General features: G+C 43.2%; 1 protein-coding gene across 1 annotated transcript in view; it reads right to left on the bottom strand.

Moving 5' to 3' along the window:
- MAVS (mitochondrial antiviral signaling protein) overlaps positions 1 to 3,905 on the bottom strand; it is a 28,356-nt gene extending 24,451 nt beyond the window's left edge. The window contains exon 1 of the mRNA XM_080814061.1: positions 3,516 to 3,905. The gene's annotated coding sequence lies outside the window, so the exon portion shown is untranslated. The remainder of the gene's footprint in view (positions 1 to 3,515) is intronic.
- Between the last annotated feature and the right edge of the window lie 10,895 nt (positions 3,906 to 14,800).

The following is a 14,800-nucleotide window of genomic DNA, read 5'->3' as shown; positions in this document are numbered from 1 at the left end:
TAAAATCTTAAAAAAAAAAAAAGAATATGGAGTGTGACGACTGGCTTCCAAATGCACGTTTCACCCCTGTCTCTACCCTTATATTAGGAAAAAAAAAAAAAACCACACACACACACACACAGCTTTCTCAAAAACACAATGAGATACTATCTTTAGCCCATTTGGGCTGCTGTCTGGGAGGCCCAGACAACAAACACTTATTTCTAATTCTGAAGGCTGGGAAGCCCAAGATCAAGGTGCCAGCAGATTTGGTGTCTGATTGACGCTCACTTGCTGCTTCAGAAACAGTCTTCTTGCTGTCCTCACATGATGGAAGGAGCAAGGGAGATCTCTGGGTCTCTTTAAAAGAGCACTAATTTGGGGGCACCTGGGTGGCTCAGTGGGTTAAAGCCTCTGCCTTCAGCTGAGGTCATGATCCCAGGGTTCTGGGATCAAGTCCCACATCGGGCTCTCTGCTCAGCAAGGAGCCTGCTTCCCCCGCTCTCTCTGCCTGCCTCTCTGCCTACTTATGATCTCTGTCTTTCAAATATAAAGAAACAAAATCTTTAAAAAAAAATAAAAAAATAAAAGAGCACTAATTCGATTCATAAGTGCTCCACCCTTGTGACCCAAATCACCTCCCAAAGATACCACCTCCAAATACCATCACATTGGGGATTGGATTTTAAAATATAAATGGGGTGGGGGGACATAAACATTTGGTCTATAGCAGATACAAACCTTTAGGATGGCTACTATAAAACCAACAAACAAGAAAATAACAAGGGTTGGCAAGGATATGGAGAAATTGGAACCCTTGTACATTACTGATACGAATGTGAAATGGTGCAGCTGCTATGGGACAGGATGGCTGTTTATTGTGGTGTAACATATACAGAACATAAAATTTAACATATTCTAACCACTGGTAAGTGTACAGTTCTCTGGCAGTATTCACACTGCCGTGCAGCCATCGCCACCATCCATTTCCAGAAATTTTTCATCTTCTCCAACTGAACCTCTTTACCCATTAAACACTAACTCTCCACTCTCCATTGCTCCCCGGCTCCTAGAAGCTCCTATGCTACTTTGTGTCTCTAGGAGTTTGACTGTTCTAGAGAGTTTATATAAATGGAATGATACAATATTTGTCATTTTGTGACTGGCTTATTTCATGTAGCATAGTGTCTTCAAAGTTCATCCCTGTTATAGTATGTGTTAGAATTTCCTTCCTTTTGAAGGCTGAATAAGATTCCATTGTATGGATAGACCACATTTTGTTTATCCATTTGTCCATTGCTTCTACCTTTGGCCAGTTGTGAATAATGCTGCTGTGAACGTGGAGGTACAAATATCTGTTGAAGTCCCCGCTTTCGTTTCTGTGGCTATACCTCCAGAAGGAGACTTGCCGGATCGTATGATAATTCTATTTTTAAATTTTTGAGGAAATGGGTAGAGAGGTTCAGTTGGGGAAGATGAAAAAGTTCTGGCAATGGATGGTGGTAATGGCTGCACAACAATGAATGTTCTTAATGCCAGGGAACTCCACACCCCACAATGGTTAGAATGGTAAATTTTATATTATATGTATGTTACCACAATAAAAATCCTGGCCTACATGGTCTCCTGCCACCTTTGCCCAGGACCCTAAGGAGGGCATATCATCTCATCTATGCTATTCTTGCCAAAACTCATAATCTGAAGCCAATCATGGGGAAATGTCAAAAAACCCAAATGTGGACCATTCAACAGGTGTCTCGTTCCATACAGTAGCCACTTTGCACCATAGCCATTTCCCACAAGTTAAATACCATGTAAAACTCAGTTACTCAGTCCCACGAGCCACATTCTAAATGCTATTTTTATATGGCTAATGGCTGCCACAGTGTACAGCACAGATATTGTGTGTTTCTATCATTGCAGAAAATTCTACTGGAGAGTTTTTAAAAAAGGTATACCGGACAGCACTGACCTACAGAATAACTCTCCAAAAATGTCAAGGAAAGACTGAGGAACTGTTCCTGGTTAAACAAGAATAAAGAGATAGAACAACTGAAAGGAATGGAAGATCCTGAATTGGACCCTGAAAGAGAAAAAAGGACATTGGTGGGACAAATGTGGAACACTTACTAAGACTTTGGATTAGTTAATAATACTCCATCTGTGTTAATTTTCTGGCATTTATCATTGTACTGTGGTTATGTAAGATGTAAACATTTTATTATTTTTGCAACTGTTTTGTAAGTCTGAAGTTATTTCAAAATGAAAAATTTTAAAGTAAAATAAAATGTAAAGCCATCCCTATCTTGCTACTTATATTATTGTACCTTTTACAGTTAACTGCGTTCCACCCTATTTCATGAGTAGATTTCATTTTGGGTGCTTTTGAAGTTTTTATTTAAATTCCAGTTAGTTAACATACAGTGTAGTATTAGTTTTGGGTGTATAATATAGTGACTCAGCACTTCCATACATCACCCAGGGCTCAGTCATGACAAGTGCTCTCCCCAATCCCCATCACTTGTTTCACCCAACCCCCACCCACCTCCCCTCTGGTGACCATCAGTTTGTTCCCTATAGTTAAGAGTCTGTTTCTAGATTTATCTCTGTCTCTCCATGAGTAGAGTTTATTGATCACTGTCTAGTTATTAGTGGAAGGGCAAGAGAGTGATCTATATCCCAGGCACCTACCTCTACCCCTCCAGTGAGGGCCTGTGGAATCCCCCTCCATAATAACCAAGCATAACCAAGCAGGTGGCCCAAGTCCCCAGGCGGGTGCTACTAGGAGGGCCGTAGCTCAGATGTGTTGACTCAGCAGCCACCAGCTCACGTTTCCCCCCAGAGAGCAGAGTCAGGCCCAAAGAATAGTGACAGATGGACCCAAAAAGGGAAATGTTCTCATGTCTGAGGCCCTTCAGGGAGCTCTCTAAGACTGAAAAACAAAATATAAACCCGTCTGTTGTTTCAGATAAGTTTTTAAACTGTTATTATTTAAACTATTTTATCTTTCACACTGCCAATTTCATTTCAAAAAAATTGATATATTTTCAGTAAAGCTGGGGAAAAATTTTATGCTTATATAGTTACTATGGGGAAAACTAGAAATGCTTGATGAAGAAAATGAAAATCTGCACTCCTAAGGCTACCACTCAGGAGAAAATGCCAGTGATATTCCAGTGTTGTCTTTTCTTTTTTTTTTTTTTTAATAAAGATTAACTTATTTATCAGAGAGAGAGAGACAGGAGAGGCTGGGGGAGGGGGGAGTGGGGAAGGGCAGAGGAGGAAAAGAATCCCAAGCAGACTCTCCACTGAGCACAGAGCACACAGGGCGCTGGACCCCATGACCCTGAGATCCCCACCAGAGCAGAAATCAAGAGTCGGATGCTTAAGTGACTGAGCCACCCACGTGCCCCACGCCAGTGGCTTTTCACCTAAGATATGCTTTCCTGCAATACAGGGCATCTGAGTCCTCTGGCTTCCAGAAGTCACCCTTGGACTCTCTGGACATAACAGGGTCTGGTATAAGCTCACCTTACCTTTCAGTGGTCTCAGGAGAAGAGGGCTTGGCCCATGTCAGCTTGTGGGTCAGTCCCTGCTGCAGATGGCTCTTCTGGGGCTCAGTCCCAGTGGTCAGTCTACATGGCCTCTTCATCAGCCTCAGGACATTGTTTGCTGGTCACCTGCCACTCAGGCACTGCTCTCCAGCACTTTCTTCCCAAGAACCACTGACGTAAGTTGCTGGCAACAGACATTTACCTAAAATGCGTGTGTGGGCAGGATGTGGCTTACAAGCTACCAGAGTTCACAGACGTCCCCCAGTAGAGCAACCTTCCCCTGATCACATTCCTCCATGGCCCCAGCTTCCTACTGCAGCCGTCCTTGCTTTCAGCCCCTCTTGCTCTCTCTCGCTCGTCCTAAGGCCCCTCCCCTAGGATCTGGAACCGCTGCGGAAAACAGGAACCACTGTGGTTCTTTTGTGCACAAAAGGGCTTTGTTTCTTGAAGTATAATTCTGTGAAATGTATCAATCTTCAGAGTGCCACTTGATTTTTACCGAAGTAAACACCTGGGCAACCAGCACCTGGATCAAAATGAAGACTCTTCCTGTCTCTCAGAAAGTTCCCTTGTACCCCTTTATCACTCTCAACCCCAATTCATTATTTTGATTCCAACACCATAGTTTAGTTTTTGCCTGTTCTTGAATTTAATATAAACAAAATCAAATAATATATGCTCTTTGGTGTCTGGCATCTTTCACCCAGCAATTTTGTTTTTTAAGTAATGTCTACCCCTAACAGGGTACTCGAACTCAGAGTTGCATTCCCCACTGACTGAGCCAGCCAGGCCCCCCTACTCAACATGTTTTTGACATTCGTCTATATTGTTGCATCTATCAGGAATTCGTTCTTCCATTGCTGAGTAGTATTCTATCATACAAGTATGTCACAATTTATTTATTAGTTCTATTTTCTTTTTTTTTAAAAAGATTTTATTTATTGGGACGCCTGGGTGGCTCAGTTGGTTGAGCAGCTGCCTTCGGCTCAGGTCATGATCCCAGCATCCTGGGATCGAGTCCCATATCGGGCTCCTTGCTCGGCAGGGAGCCTGCTTCTCTCTCTGCCTCTGCCTATACTCACTCTCTCTCTCTGACAAATAAATAAATAAAAAATCTTTAAAAAAAAAAAAAAGATTTTATTTATTTGACAGAGAGAGAGAGAGAGATCACAAGTAGGCAGAGGCAGACAGAGAGAGAGGGGGAAGCAGGGAGCCCGATGCGGGGCTCCATCTCAGGACCCTGAGATCATGACCTGAGCCAAAGACAGACGCTTAACCATCTGAGCCACACAGGCGCCCCTATAATTCTATTATCTATGGAATACTTGGGCTTCTCTGGGTTTGGGCTACTAGCAATAAGGCTGCTATGAGCATACCTGTATAAACCTTTTTGTGGAGCTAAGCCCTCATTTAAAAATTGCTGGACAATAAGGTATGTTTAGCTTTAATAGAAGCTTCCAGGGGCACCTGGCTAGTTTAGTTGGAAGAGCATGTGACTCTTAATCTCAAGGTCATGAGTTCAAGCGCCACACTGGGCATGCAGCCTACTTAAAAAGATAAAAAAAAAAAAAAGCTTCCAAGCTATTCCCTAAAGAGGAATTTTACACTTCCACCAGCAGTGTACTGATAGTTTCAGGTGATTCAATTCAGTCCTCTACTTCACCAACACTTAACATGGTCAGTTTCTTTTTTTTTCCCAGAGGAAGGAATTTAATACAGAAAATTAGTTCGTTTCCAAATTGGGCGGGGGTTGGGGGGATACTGCAGGCAGCAGGAGGCCACCAAGGCAGTAATTGAGCTCAAGAGCACACCCCCATAACCACAGTCAGAAGTGAGAAGGCTGCTGCTGCCACCCCCAGCTCCACAGGGCTCTGTCTCAACGTCCAGCCAAGGCAGGAATGCCAAGTCTGGCTGCTGAGATTTCTCTAGATCCTCACATATTTGTGTCCTTGCTGTCAACAGAGATGGTAGCAGGAAGATGGCTCCCCCCCCACCCCGAAATCTCTGGTGGGGCATTTAATTGTCAGACCTCATATATTTTTTTTTAAGATTTTATTTATTTGACAGAGACAGCAAGAGGGGGAACACCTCAGGGGGAGTGGGAGAGGGAGAAGGAGGCTTCCAGCCAAGCAGGGAGTCCGATGCGGGGCTCAATCCCAGGACCTGGGGATCATGACCTGAGCCGAAGGCAGAAGCTAATGACTGAGCCACCCAGGCGCCCCTGTCAGACCTCATTTTAAATATGTAGTTCTGTGCACATTTATATATTTGCGTATATATATATATACACACACACACTATATATACATATATATGTATATATACACATATACACACATACATATGTATACATATGTATATACATATGTATACATATACATATGTATGTGTATACATATGTATATGTATATACATATGTATACATACATATACATATATACATATGTGTATATATGCACATATGCATGTATGTATATGCATATGTATATATACATATATATACACAAATATATATTTGTGTGTATATACATATATATATACACACAAATATATATATATTTATTTGAAGATTTATTTATTTATTTGAGAGAGACCACATGAGGAGGAGGAGGGGCAAAGGGGGGAAAATCCCAAGCAGATTCCCCACTGAGCACAGAGCCCAACGGGGACTTGGTCCCATGACCCGTGGGATCATGACCTGAGTCCAACCGATAGAGCCACCCAGGTACCCCTCATTTTATATTCTTAATTCTAGCGGCAAAGGAGTCTGGTAAATATGTTTTTCCACTTTCCAGCCTCTGCAGAATATAGGAAAGCACCCTCTAAAGAGGTAGGGAGGGAGCCTGGCCTTTTCAGTTGGCTTTTGCTGAGTAAAAAAGCTATCCCAAAATGTAACTGACTAAAATAGCAACCATTTATTTAGCTCACAATTCTGCAGGTTGGTTATTTGGTACTGAGCTCAGCTAGCCAGTTCTCAACTTAGTTGGGCTCACTCATGCCAGTTACCAAATCTGTTGGGAACTGACTGGCTGACGATGGGCTCAGCTGGGATGGATCACCTCTGTCCCATGTGGTCCTCACTCTCCAGCAGGCTAACCTAGGCTTGTTTTCGTGATGGCTGGGCAGCTTTCCAAGAGAGAGCTCAAAATGCTCTTTAGGCCTTGGCTCCAATATAGCACATCACTTCTGCCACATTCTGCTGGCCAAAGCTAGTCACTAAGGCTGGCCCGGATTCGAGGGCAGTGGAAATAGATTTCCACCTCTTGATTTCCACCTCTTCCAGAAGGTGACACAAAGCCACAGTGCAAGGGTGTGAATAAAGGGCGGAATGAGAAGTCAGGGCAATCTAGTCCCCGGCACCCACCATACCCCCCACTCCTGGAACCAGCCAGCAAATCCCAAGTACTCTCTTTCTTTTCAATAAGCAACAAGATTCCCTATATCTTACCTTTTCTGTTCCTTTATTTTGTCCTGTTTCCTGGGTTCCTTCATTTTCCAGATCTTCAAATTAATGTTTAATGTAAGCAATACCTTCACTTTCTGAGAACTCATTCTTATTCTCTGTTGTTCCATAAGGCAAACCTCAGGGATGTGAGATCTTCCTGAATCTAATTACTAAGAATAGTAGGGAGAGAGCTTAAAAATTTTTTTTTCCCTACTGTTCCAACTGCATGGTTTTCTTCTAAAGCCATTTTTGCTGTTTTCTTAGTTTATTTTTTGCATTGGCAGTCTTTCCTCTAACGTCCGGTGAACATTTTTTTGCATTAAGAATGAGGCAATAGGGGGCACCTGGGTGGCTCAGTTGTTGAGCGTCTGCCTTCGGCTTGGGTCAAGATCCCGGGGTGCCAGGATGGAGCCCCACATTGGGCTCCCTGCTCGCCAGGAAGCCTACTTCTCCCTCTCCTGCTCCCCCTGCTTGTGTTCCCTCTCTTGCTGTGTCTCTCTGTCAAATAAATAAAATCTTAAAAAAAAAAAAAAAAGAATGAGGCGATAGGGGTGCCAGGGTGGCTCAGTCGTTAGACATCTGCCTTCAGCTCAGGTCATGGTCCCAGGGTCCTGGGATTGAGCCCCGCATCAGGCTCCCTTCTTGGCAGGAAGCCTGCTTCTCCCTCTCCGGCTCCCCCTGCTTGTGTTCCCTCTCTCATTGTGTCTCTCTCTGTCAAATAAATAGATAAAAACCTCGGGGCACCTGGGTGGCTCAGTGGGTTAAAGCCTCTGCCTTCAGCTCAGGTCATGATCCCAGGGTCCTGGGATTGAGCCCCGCATCAGGCTCTCTCCTCTGCAGGGAGCCTGCTTCCTCCTCTCTCTGCCTGCCTCTCTGCCTACTTGTGATCTCTGTCTGTCAAATAAATAAATTAATTAAATGTTTAAAAAAAAACCTTAAAAAAAAAAAAAGAATGAGGCAATAAAAAGCACTGGGGAAGTTCTGTGTACATCCCCTGGTTGGCTTCTTTCTGGGTCAGACAGATGGGGACTGACCTGTACAAGAGCCTCTGTAGGCCAGAACACAAGGCTCTCATGGATGGGGCTATTCTGTTTCTTTATGGCATGGATGCTTAACCTGGTTCAGGCCAATGACTTCTTGGATTGTCTGGTCAAGTCTGGAGGCCAGAGTAGTATTTTTAAAGGCATTTAAAAATACATAGGATTATCCCAAATCCCAGTTATACTGAAATAGTCATTGAGCTTTTAAACATTTCCTCTCTCTCCGTGAGCACCCAGCACTCTTTCTGTTGGTGGGATTCTCTATCTCCTGACTGCTACACATATTTAAAGTGTACAATTTGATGAGATTTGACATACGTGTATACTTGCCAAACTATCATCACAATCAAGATAATGAACATATCCATCATCCTCCAATTCCAAAATTGCCTTTTGTAATTTTTTTCCTTTTTAAATGTTGGCCACAAGTGACAATGGTATTAGTAGAATCTGAGACTTGATCACTAAAAGAAATGATGGATATTTTCTTTTAAGATTTTTTTAATCTATTTGACAGAGAGAGAGAGAGATCACAAGCAGGCAGAGAGGCAGGCAGAGACAGAGAGAGGGGGAAGCAGGCTCCCCACTGAGCAGAGAGCCTGATGCGGGGATCGATCCCAGGACTCTGGGATCATGACCTAAGCTGAAGGCAGAGGCCCTAACCCACTGAGCCACCCAGGCGCCCCAAGAAATGATGGATATTTTCATATAATCAAGAGATACCTCAGATCATCATTTATGCACAATGCTACTTAAATAGCTCATTGAAACAAACACCTGTCAAAGGGCCTCAATGTCCTTTTACTTTTGATCAAGTATCCACCCCAAGCAATGCCCGGAGAGTAAATGTTGTGCTGTCAACTCTAACTGAAGGCAGAGTCTTTGCTGGGCCAAAGATTTCTGGGCCCTCAAGCTGCCATGACCTGCATAATTGGGGTGGACATAGGTGTTACTCTGCCCACTGATAGGCTTCATAAACCAGGCGATTATTTCAGGGAGCGGAGGAGTTCTACCACTCTTTTACTCATCTTTACCCAGGGCAGAAATCATAGGCCTATGCTAACACCCAATCATAATGCTAACCTTTTTCAGAACACTGAAGGGAAAAATCATTCCTTCCCTTTAACAGCAGTGTAGAAAGCAAGCCAGCCTAAGTTCTGAAACAGGGAGGCTGTAGCAGGAAACTTGCAAATGCTACACCACTGTTTCCTTTGCTCTAACAAACAGCTTATCATCTGGGAAAGGGACGTGTGGTCCTGGGCGTCCTGGGCGTCCCATCCTTGAGAGATAACAGAGGCAGTGTGTTCTTTCTATCTGCTTCCCAGGAGAAAGAAGTTGTTACATGATGATGTTGCAGAGTCCCTGGCCCCAACGGTCTCCTATAAACCACCTACTCATTCATGCATTCATCCATTCATTTGTTTAATATATTTTGGGTGCCCGCTATGTGCCAGGTGCTATGTTTAATTTTAGAAAACAAGAGACACAATGTGAATCCTCCTGGAGGTCACAGCCTGATGGGAAAAAGAAGCATTAAACTAAATAGCACACAAATAAACATATGTAATGGGGGGGTGGAGAAAATGGATTTTAAAAAGTTAGAATAGCTATATCTGCTTCTTGAGGGGTATATATAATTCATGTCTGGAAGGACAGATCTTTCTATGGTCCCCTTCAGCCTACAAACATTAGTGGGGAAGGGATTCTTGCTTGAGAATTTAATCATGTCCTGTAAGAGTTTGTGAGTTCAAAGCAGAACTGAAAATGTGCTTTCAGTTGCTGCCAATGGAGACTCAGAACAGTCTTTTTCTTTCTCTTTTTCAGGTGGGCACAGGTAGGTCACCAACAGGCAGGCCTGGAGCCAAGCTGGGTGGGGGATGAGGCCCTACACTGCTCAGTATGAACGGGACAGGGGGAATGAACACAAATGAAACAAGACTGCTGAGCACAGCACAGAAGCAGCACGGGGAGGTACTACTTAATGGACGCACAGTTTCAGCTTCCCACGATGAAAACATGCTGGAAACATACAATGTTGTGACCGCATTTAATGCCACTAAATTGTATGCTTAAAAATGGTTAAAATTGTCAATTTTATGTTATATATATTTTACAATAAAAAGAAGAGAAACAGGGGCACCTGGGTGGCTCAGTGGGTTAAAGTCGCTGCCTTCGGCTCAGGTCATGATCCCAGGGTCCTGGGATCGAGCCCCACATTGGGCTCTCTGCTCCGCGGGGAGCCTGCTTCCCCCTCTCTCTCTTCCTGCCTCTCTGCCTACTTGTGATCTCTGTCTGTCAAGTAAATAAATAAAAAAATCTTTAAAAAAAAAGAAGAGAAACAATTGTTAATTAAAAAAAAGAAGAAGAAGAAGAAGAAGGGAACAGCCTAAAAGTTGATGGGATGCTGAGGCTCCGAGAGGAGCTAGGAGTAAGACCCTTTGGAGGGAATGGTCTAGAGATTCAGAGAACAGGAATGTCTAACAATCAACCTCAAGTTTTTTGCTCTTTGTTCTTTTTTTTTTTTTTTAAAGATTTTATTTATTTATTTGATACAGAGAGAGACCACAAGTAGGCAGAGAGGCAGGCAGACAGAGAGGGGGGAAGCAGACTCCTGGCTGAGAAGAGAGCCCAATGCAGCACGAGCCTGAGATCATGACCTGAGCTGTAGGCAGAGGCTTAACCCAGGTGCCCCATGCTCTTGGTTCTTTAAGATAACTCTCCTCTATCCGCCTAAACTTTAGTAAAAGTTTGCTACACCCAAATGCCTGATTCCAGGTGGCATCAAGGGAAAGAACGTGTATTGAGTCTGGGCAGACACAGCACCACAGAGAAAAGAGAGGAGCCGCATGTTTTGAGACCCAAGCGAGTGGACACCACCAAAGAAGCAGAGAAGACTCACAGACATAAATGATGTGCGGGGGCAGTGCTGAGCGTCCCGCTGCAGGTGGGATGACGGCTCACGCAACTGCCATTGCAACACTTAGGGATGCACCAACTCCACGGGGTGGAAGACCCGGAGCCATCCAGAAGGTAGCAGTCTGAGTCACACAGGTGGGCCTCATGAACTTCATGGTCTGCCAAGCTGAAGTGGGTACTGTGGGGGCTCTGCCTGTACTTCCAACCTCATGGAAAATAAGATATCCATCTTCAGGAAGTCATTTTTCTTGGGGCACCTGGGTGGCTCAGCTGGAAGCCTGCTTTTCCCACCGCTGCTCCCCTGCTTGTGTTCCCTCTCTCGATGTCTCTTTCTCTCTCTCTCTAATAAATAAATAAATAATCTTAAAAAACAAAAATAAATAAAAAATAAAAAGTAGGGGCGCCTGGGTGGCTCAGTGGGTTAAAGCCTCTGCTTTCGGCTCAGGTCGTGATCTCGGGGTCCTGGGATCGAGCCCTGCATCGGGTTCTCTGCTCACCAGGGAGCCTGCTTCCCCCTCTCTTCTCTGCCTGCCTCTCTGCCTACTTGTGATCTCTGGCTGTCAAATAAATAAATAAAATCTTAAAAAAAGAATAAATAAAAAATTTTAAAAGATGCAAAAATCTTTTTAAAAAAAAAGGAAGTTATTTTTCTTTTCTGATGCTTTCTGGGATCTGCCATGTTAAAAGGAGTAAAAGGTGGAGGGATGGGTGAAATAGATAAAGGGAATTAAGAGGCACTTCCAGGTATAAAATACATCTAAGTCAACGAAGACGAGAAGTACAGCATGGGGAATACAGTCAATAACATTGTTAACAACATGTACGGTGACAGATGGTGACTACACTTGTGGGGAGCAAAGAATAATGTACAGAACGGCTGAATCACTCTGCTGTACACCTGGAATTAATATAACATTGTATCTCAATTATACTTCAAGAATTTCTTCTTAATTTTTTTTTAAGTAAGCTCCAGGCCCAGCCTAGAACCCAAGGCAGGGCTTGAACTCACAGCCCTGAGATCAAGACCTGAGCTGAGATCAAGAGTTGAATCCAACTGTGCCTGGGTGGCTCAGCAGGTTAAAGCCTCTGCCTTTGGCTCAGGTTATGGTCCCAGCGTCCTGGGATTGAGCCCCACATCCAGCTCTCTGCTCAGCAGGGAACCTGCTTCCCTTCCTCTCTCTCTGCCTGCCTCTCTGCCTACTTGTGATCTCTGTCAAATAAATAAATAAAATCTTTAAAAAAAAAAGAGTTGGATGCTTAATCAACTAATACACCCAAGTGCCCCCAATAATAAATTTTTAAAGGAGTAGGGAGGAAAAACAATAGCCATGGATAACAGGCAAAGAAGAGCCAACTAGCACTTAATTGGAATCCCTGGAGGAACAAAAACAATGAAATATAATAGTTATTAAAGATATAATTCAGGGGACGCCTGGGTGGCTCAGTTGGTTAATAGTCTGCCTTCAGCTCAGGTCATGATCTCGGGGTCCTGGGATGGAGATCTGCGTCGGGCTCCCTGCTCAGCAGGGGAGTCTGCTTCTCCTCCTCCCTCCCCACTGCTTATGTTCTCTCTCTCTCTCAAATAAACAAATAAGATCTTTAAAATAAAATAAAATAAATATTTAAAAAATCAAGGCTGGCCCAGATGGGTTCAACGGTAATTCTACCAAACCTTTAAGGAAGAAAATATACCAGTTCTCTAAAATCTCTTCCATAAGATAGAAGCAGAGGGACTACTTCCTAACCCATTCTATGAGGAGAGCATTATTCCAATACCAAAACCAGACGATGTTATAGGAAAAGAAAATTACAGAACAATATCGCTCATGAACATAGATATAAAAGTCCTTAACAAAATATTAGCAAATAGAATCCAACAATGTATGAAAAGAATTACTTGCCATGACTGACCAAGTGGCATTATCCCAGGTGTGCAAGGCTCGTTCAACATCTGAAAATTACTAATGTAATCCATCACATCAACAGACTAAAGAAGAAAAATAATATGATCATAAAATAGATGCAGAAAAGGCATTTGACAAAATCCAACACCCATTTATGATAAAAGCTCCCAGCAAGCTAGGAATAAAGGGGAATTTCCTCAACCTAATACAGAATATCTACAAAAATCTGCAGTCAACATCACAGTCCATGGCAAGAAACTAGAAGCTTCCCCACTAAGATCAGGAACAAGAAAAGGATGTCCCATCTCGCCACTCCTTTTCAACACTGCACTGGAAGTGTTACTTACTCAGTAAGACAAGAAAAGGAAATAAATCTATCTACATTGGGAAAGAAAAATAAAACCATATCTGTTCACAGATGACACGACTGCCCATGTAGAAAATATGAAAGATTCAGAAGAAAAAAACTGTTGGAATGAATAAATACCCACAGCAAGGTTGCAGGATATAGAATTAATACTCAATACACTTTCCTCTTTACCAACAATGAACAAATGGAACTGAAATGAAAAAAATATTGCTGTTTATGTAGGTACCATTAACACCCCCCAAATGAAACTTAGGTACAAACTTAACAAAATAGGTGCAAGATCTCTATGAGGAAAACCACAAAACTCTGATGAAAGAAAGCAAAGGAGAACAAAACAAGTGGAGGGTATTATTCCCTCTTCATGGATCAGAAGACCCAATATTGTCAAAATGCCGGTTCCCAACTTGATCCATTTGATCTACAGATTTAATGTGATCCCAATCAAATTCCCAACAAGTTATTTTGTGGATCTGACAAGCGGATTCCGAAGTTTATATGGAGAGGCAAAAGACCCAGGACGGCCAATTCATTACTGAAGGAGAAGAACAAAGTTAGAGAACTGACACTACCTGCCGTTAAGACTGACTACTACAGGGGTGCCTGGGTGGCTCAGTGGGTTAAAGCCTCTGCCTTCGGCTCAGGTCATGATCCCGGGATCCTGGGATGGAGCGCCACATCGGGCTCTCTGCTCAGCAGGAAGCCTGCTTCCTCCTCTCTCTCTGCCTGCGTCTCTGCCTATTTGTGATCTCTGTCTGTCAAATAAATAAATAAAATCTTAAAAAAAAAAAAAGACTACTACATAAAGCTACAGTAATCAAGACAGTGTGTTACAAGCGAAAAGAACAGAGAAATAGATCAATGGAACAGAAGAGAGAGCCCAGAAATAAACCCCCATAAATACTGTCAACTGGTCTTTGACAAAGTAGCAAAAGCAATCCAGTGGAGCAAATACATAGTCTTTTCAACAAATGATGCCAGAATAACTGGACGTCACATGCAAAAAAAAAAAAAAAAAAAAATCAGTGTAGACACAGAACTTATACTTCTCACAAAAATTAACTCAGATGGATTGTAGACCATTTTGTCTAAATGTAAAACAAAAAATGATAAAACACCTAGGAGATAACATAAGAGAAAATCCTTTGGATGTTTAAAGCACTTTGGATCAATTTAGTGATGCTTAACCCATGCCGCTTTGCAGGCGTCTGTGGCCCGCTGTTTCCTGGACTCTTGGGGGCACCTCACACCCTAAGAGCACCTAGGCAGGTTTGATAAACCTGACGTAAGCCTAAGAAGTTGTGGCAGAAACCTGGCTCAGAGCTGCTGGGGCAAAAGTGGAATATATGGAAATGGCAAAGGGTGAGCTCACAAGGTTAAGGGAACCCATGTACTAACTGGGCATCTGGAACAGAAACCAGGAGCTCAGTTGTCCCAGGGCAAGGACTCAGTCTCTGCCATTCTCTGCACACCCATTTTTTCTACACCTGACAGGAACCAAAGCTTCCAGTCCCACGTAAGCCCAATTTCCCACAGCTTCCAGGGGAGCAGGGTCTCACCCTCTTCCTCAAGCCTGGTTAGAAAAACAGGCAGAA

The sequence above is a fragment of the Martes martes genome, assembly GCF_963455335.1.
Source record: "Martes martes genome assembly, chromosome: 9".
NCBI classification, from domain to species: Eukaryota; Metazoa; Chordata; class Mammalia; order Carnivora; family Mustelidae; genus Martes; species Martes martes.
The sequence above is the reverse complement of the archived record's forward strand: the minus strand, read 5'-3'. Positions and strand labels throughout refer to the sequence as shown.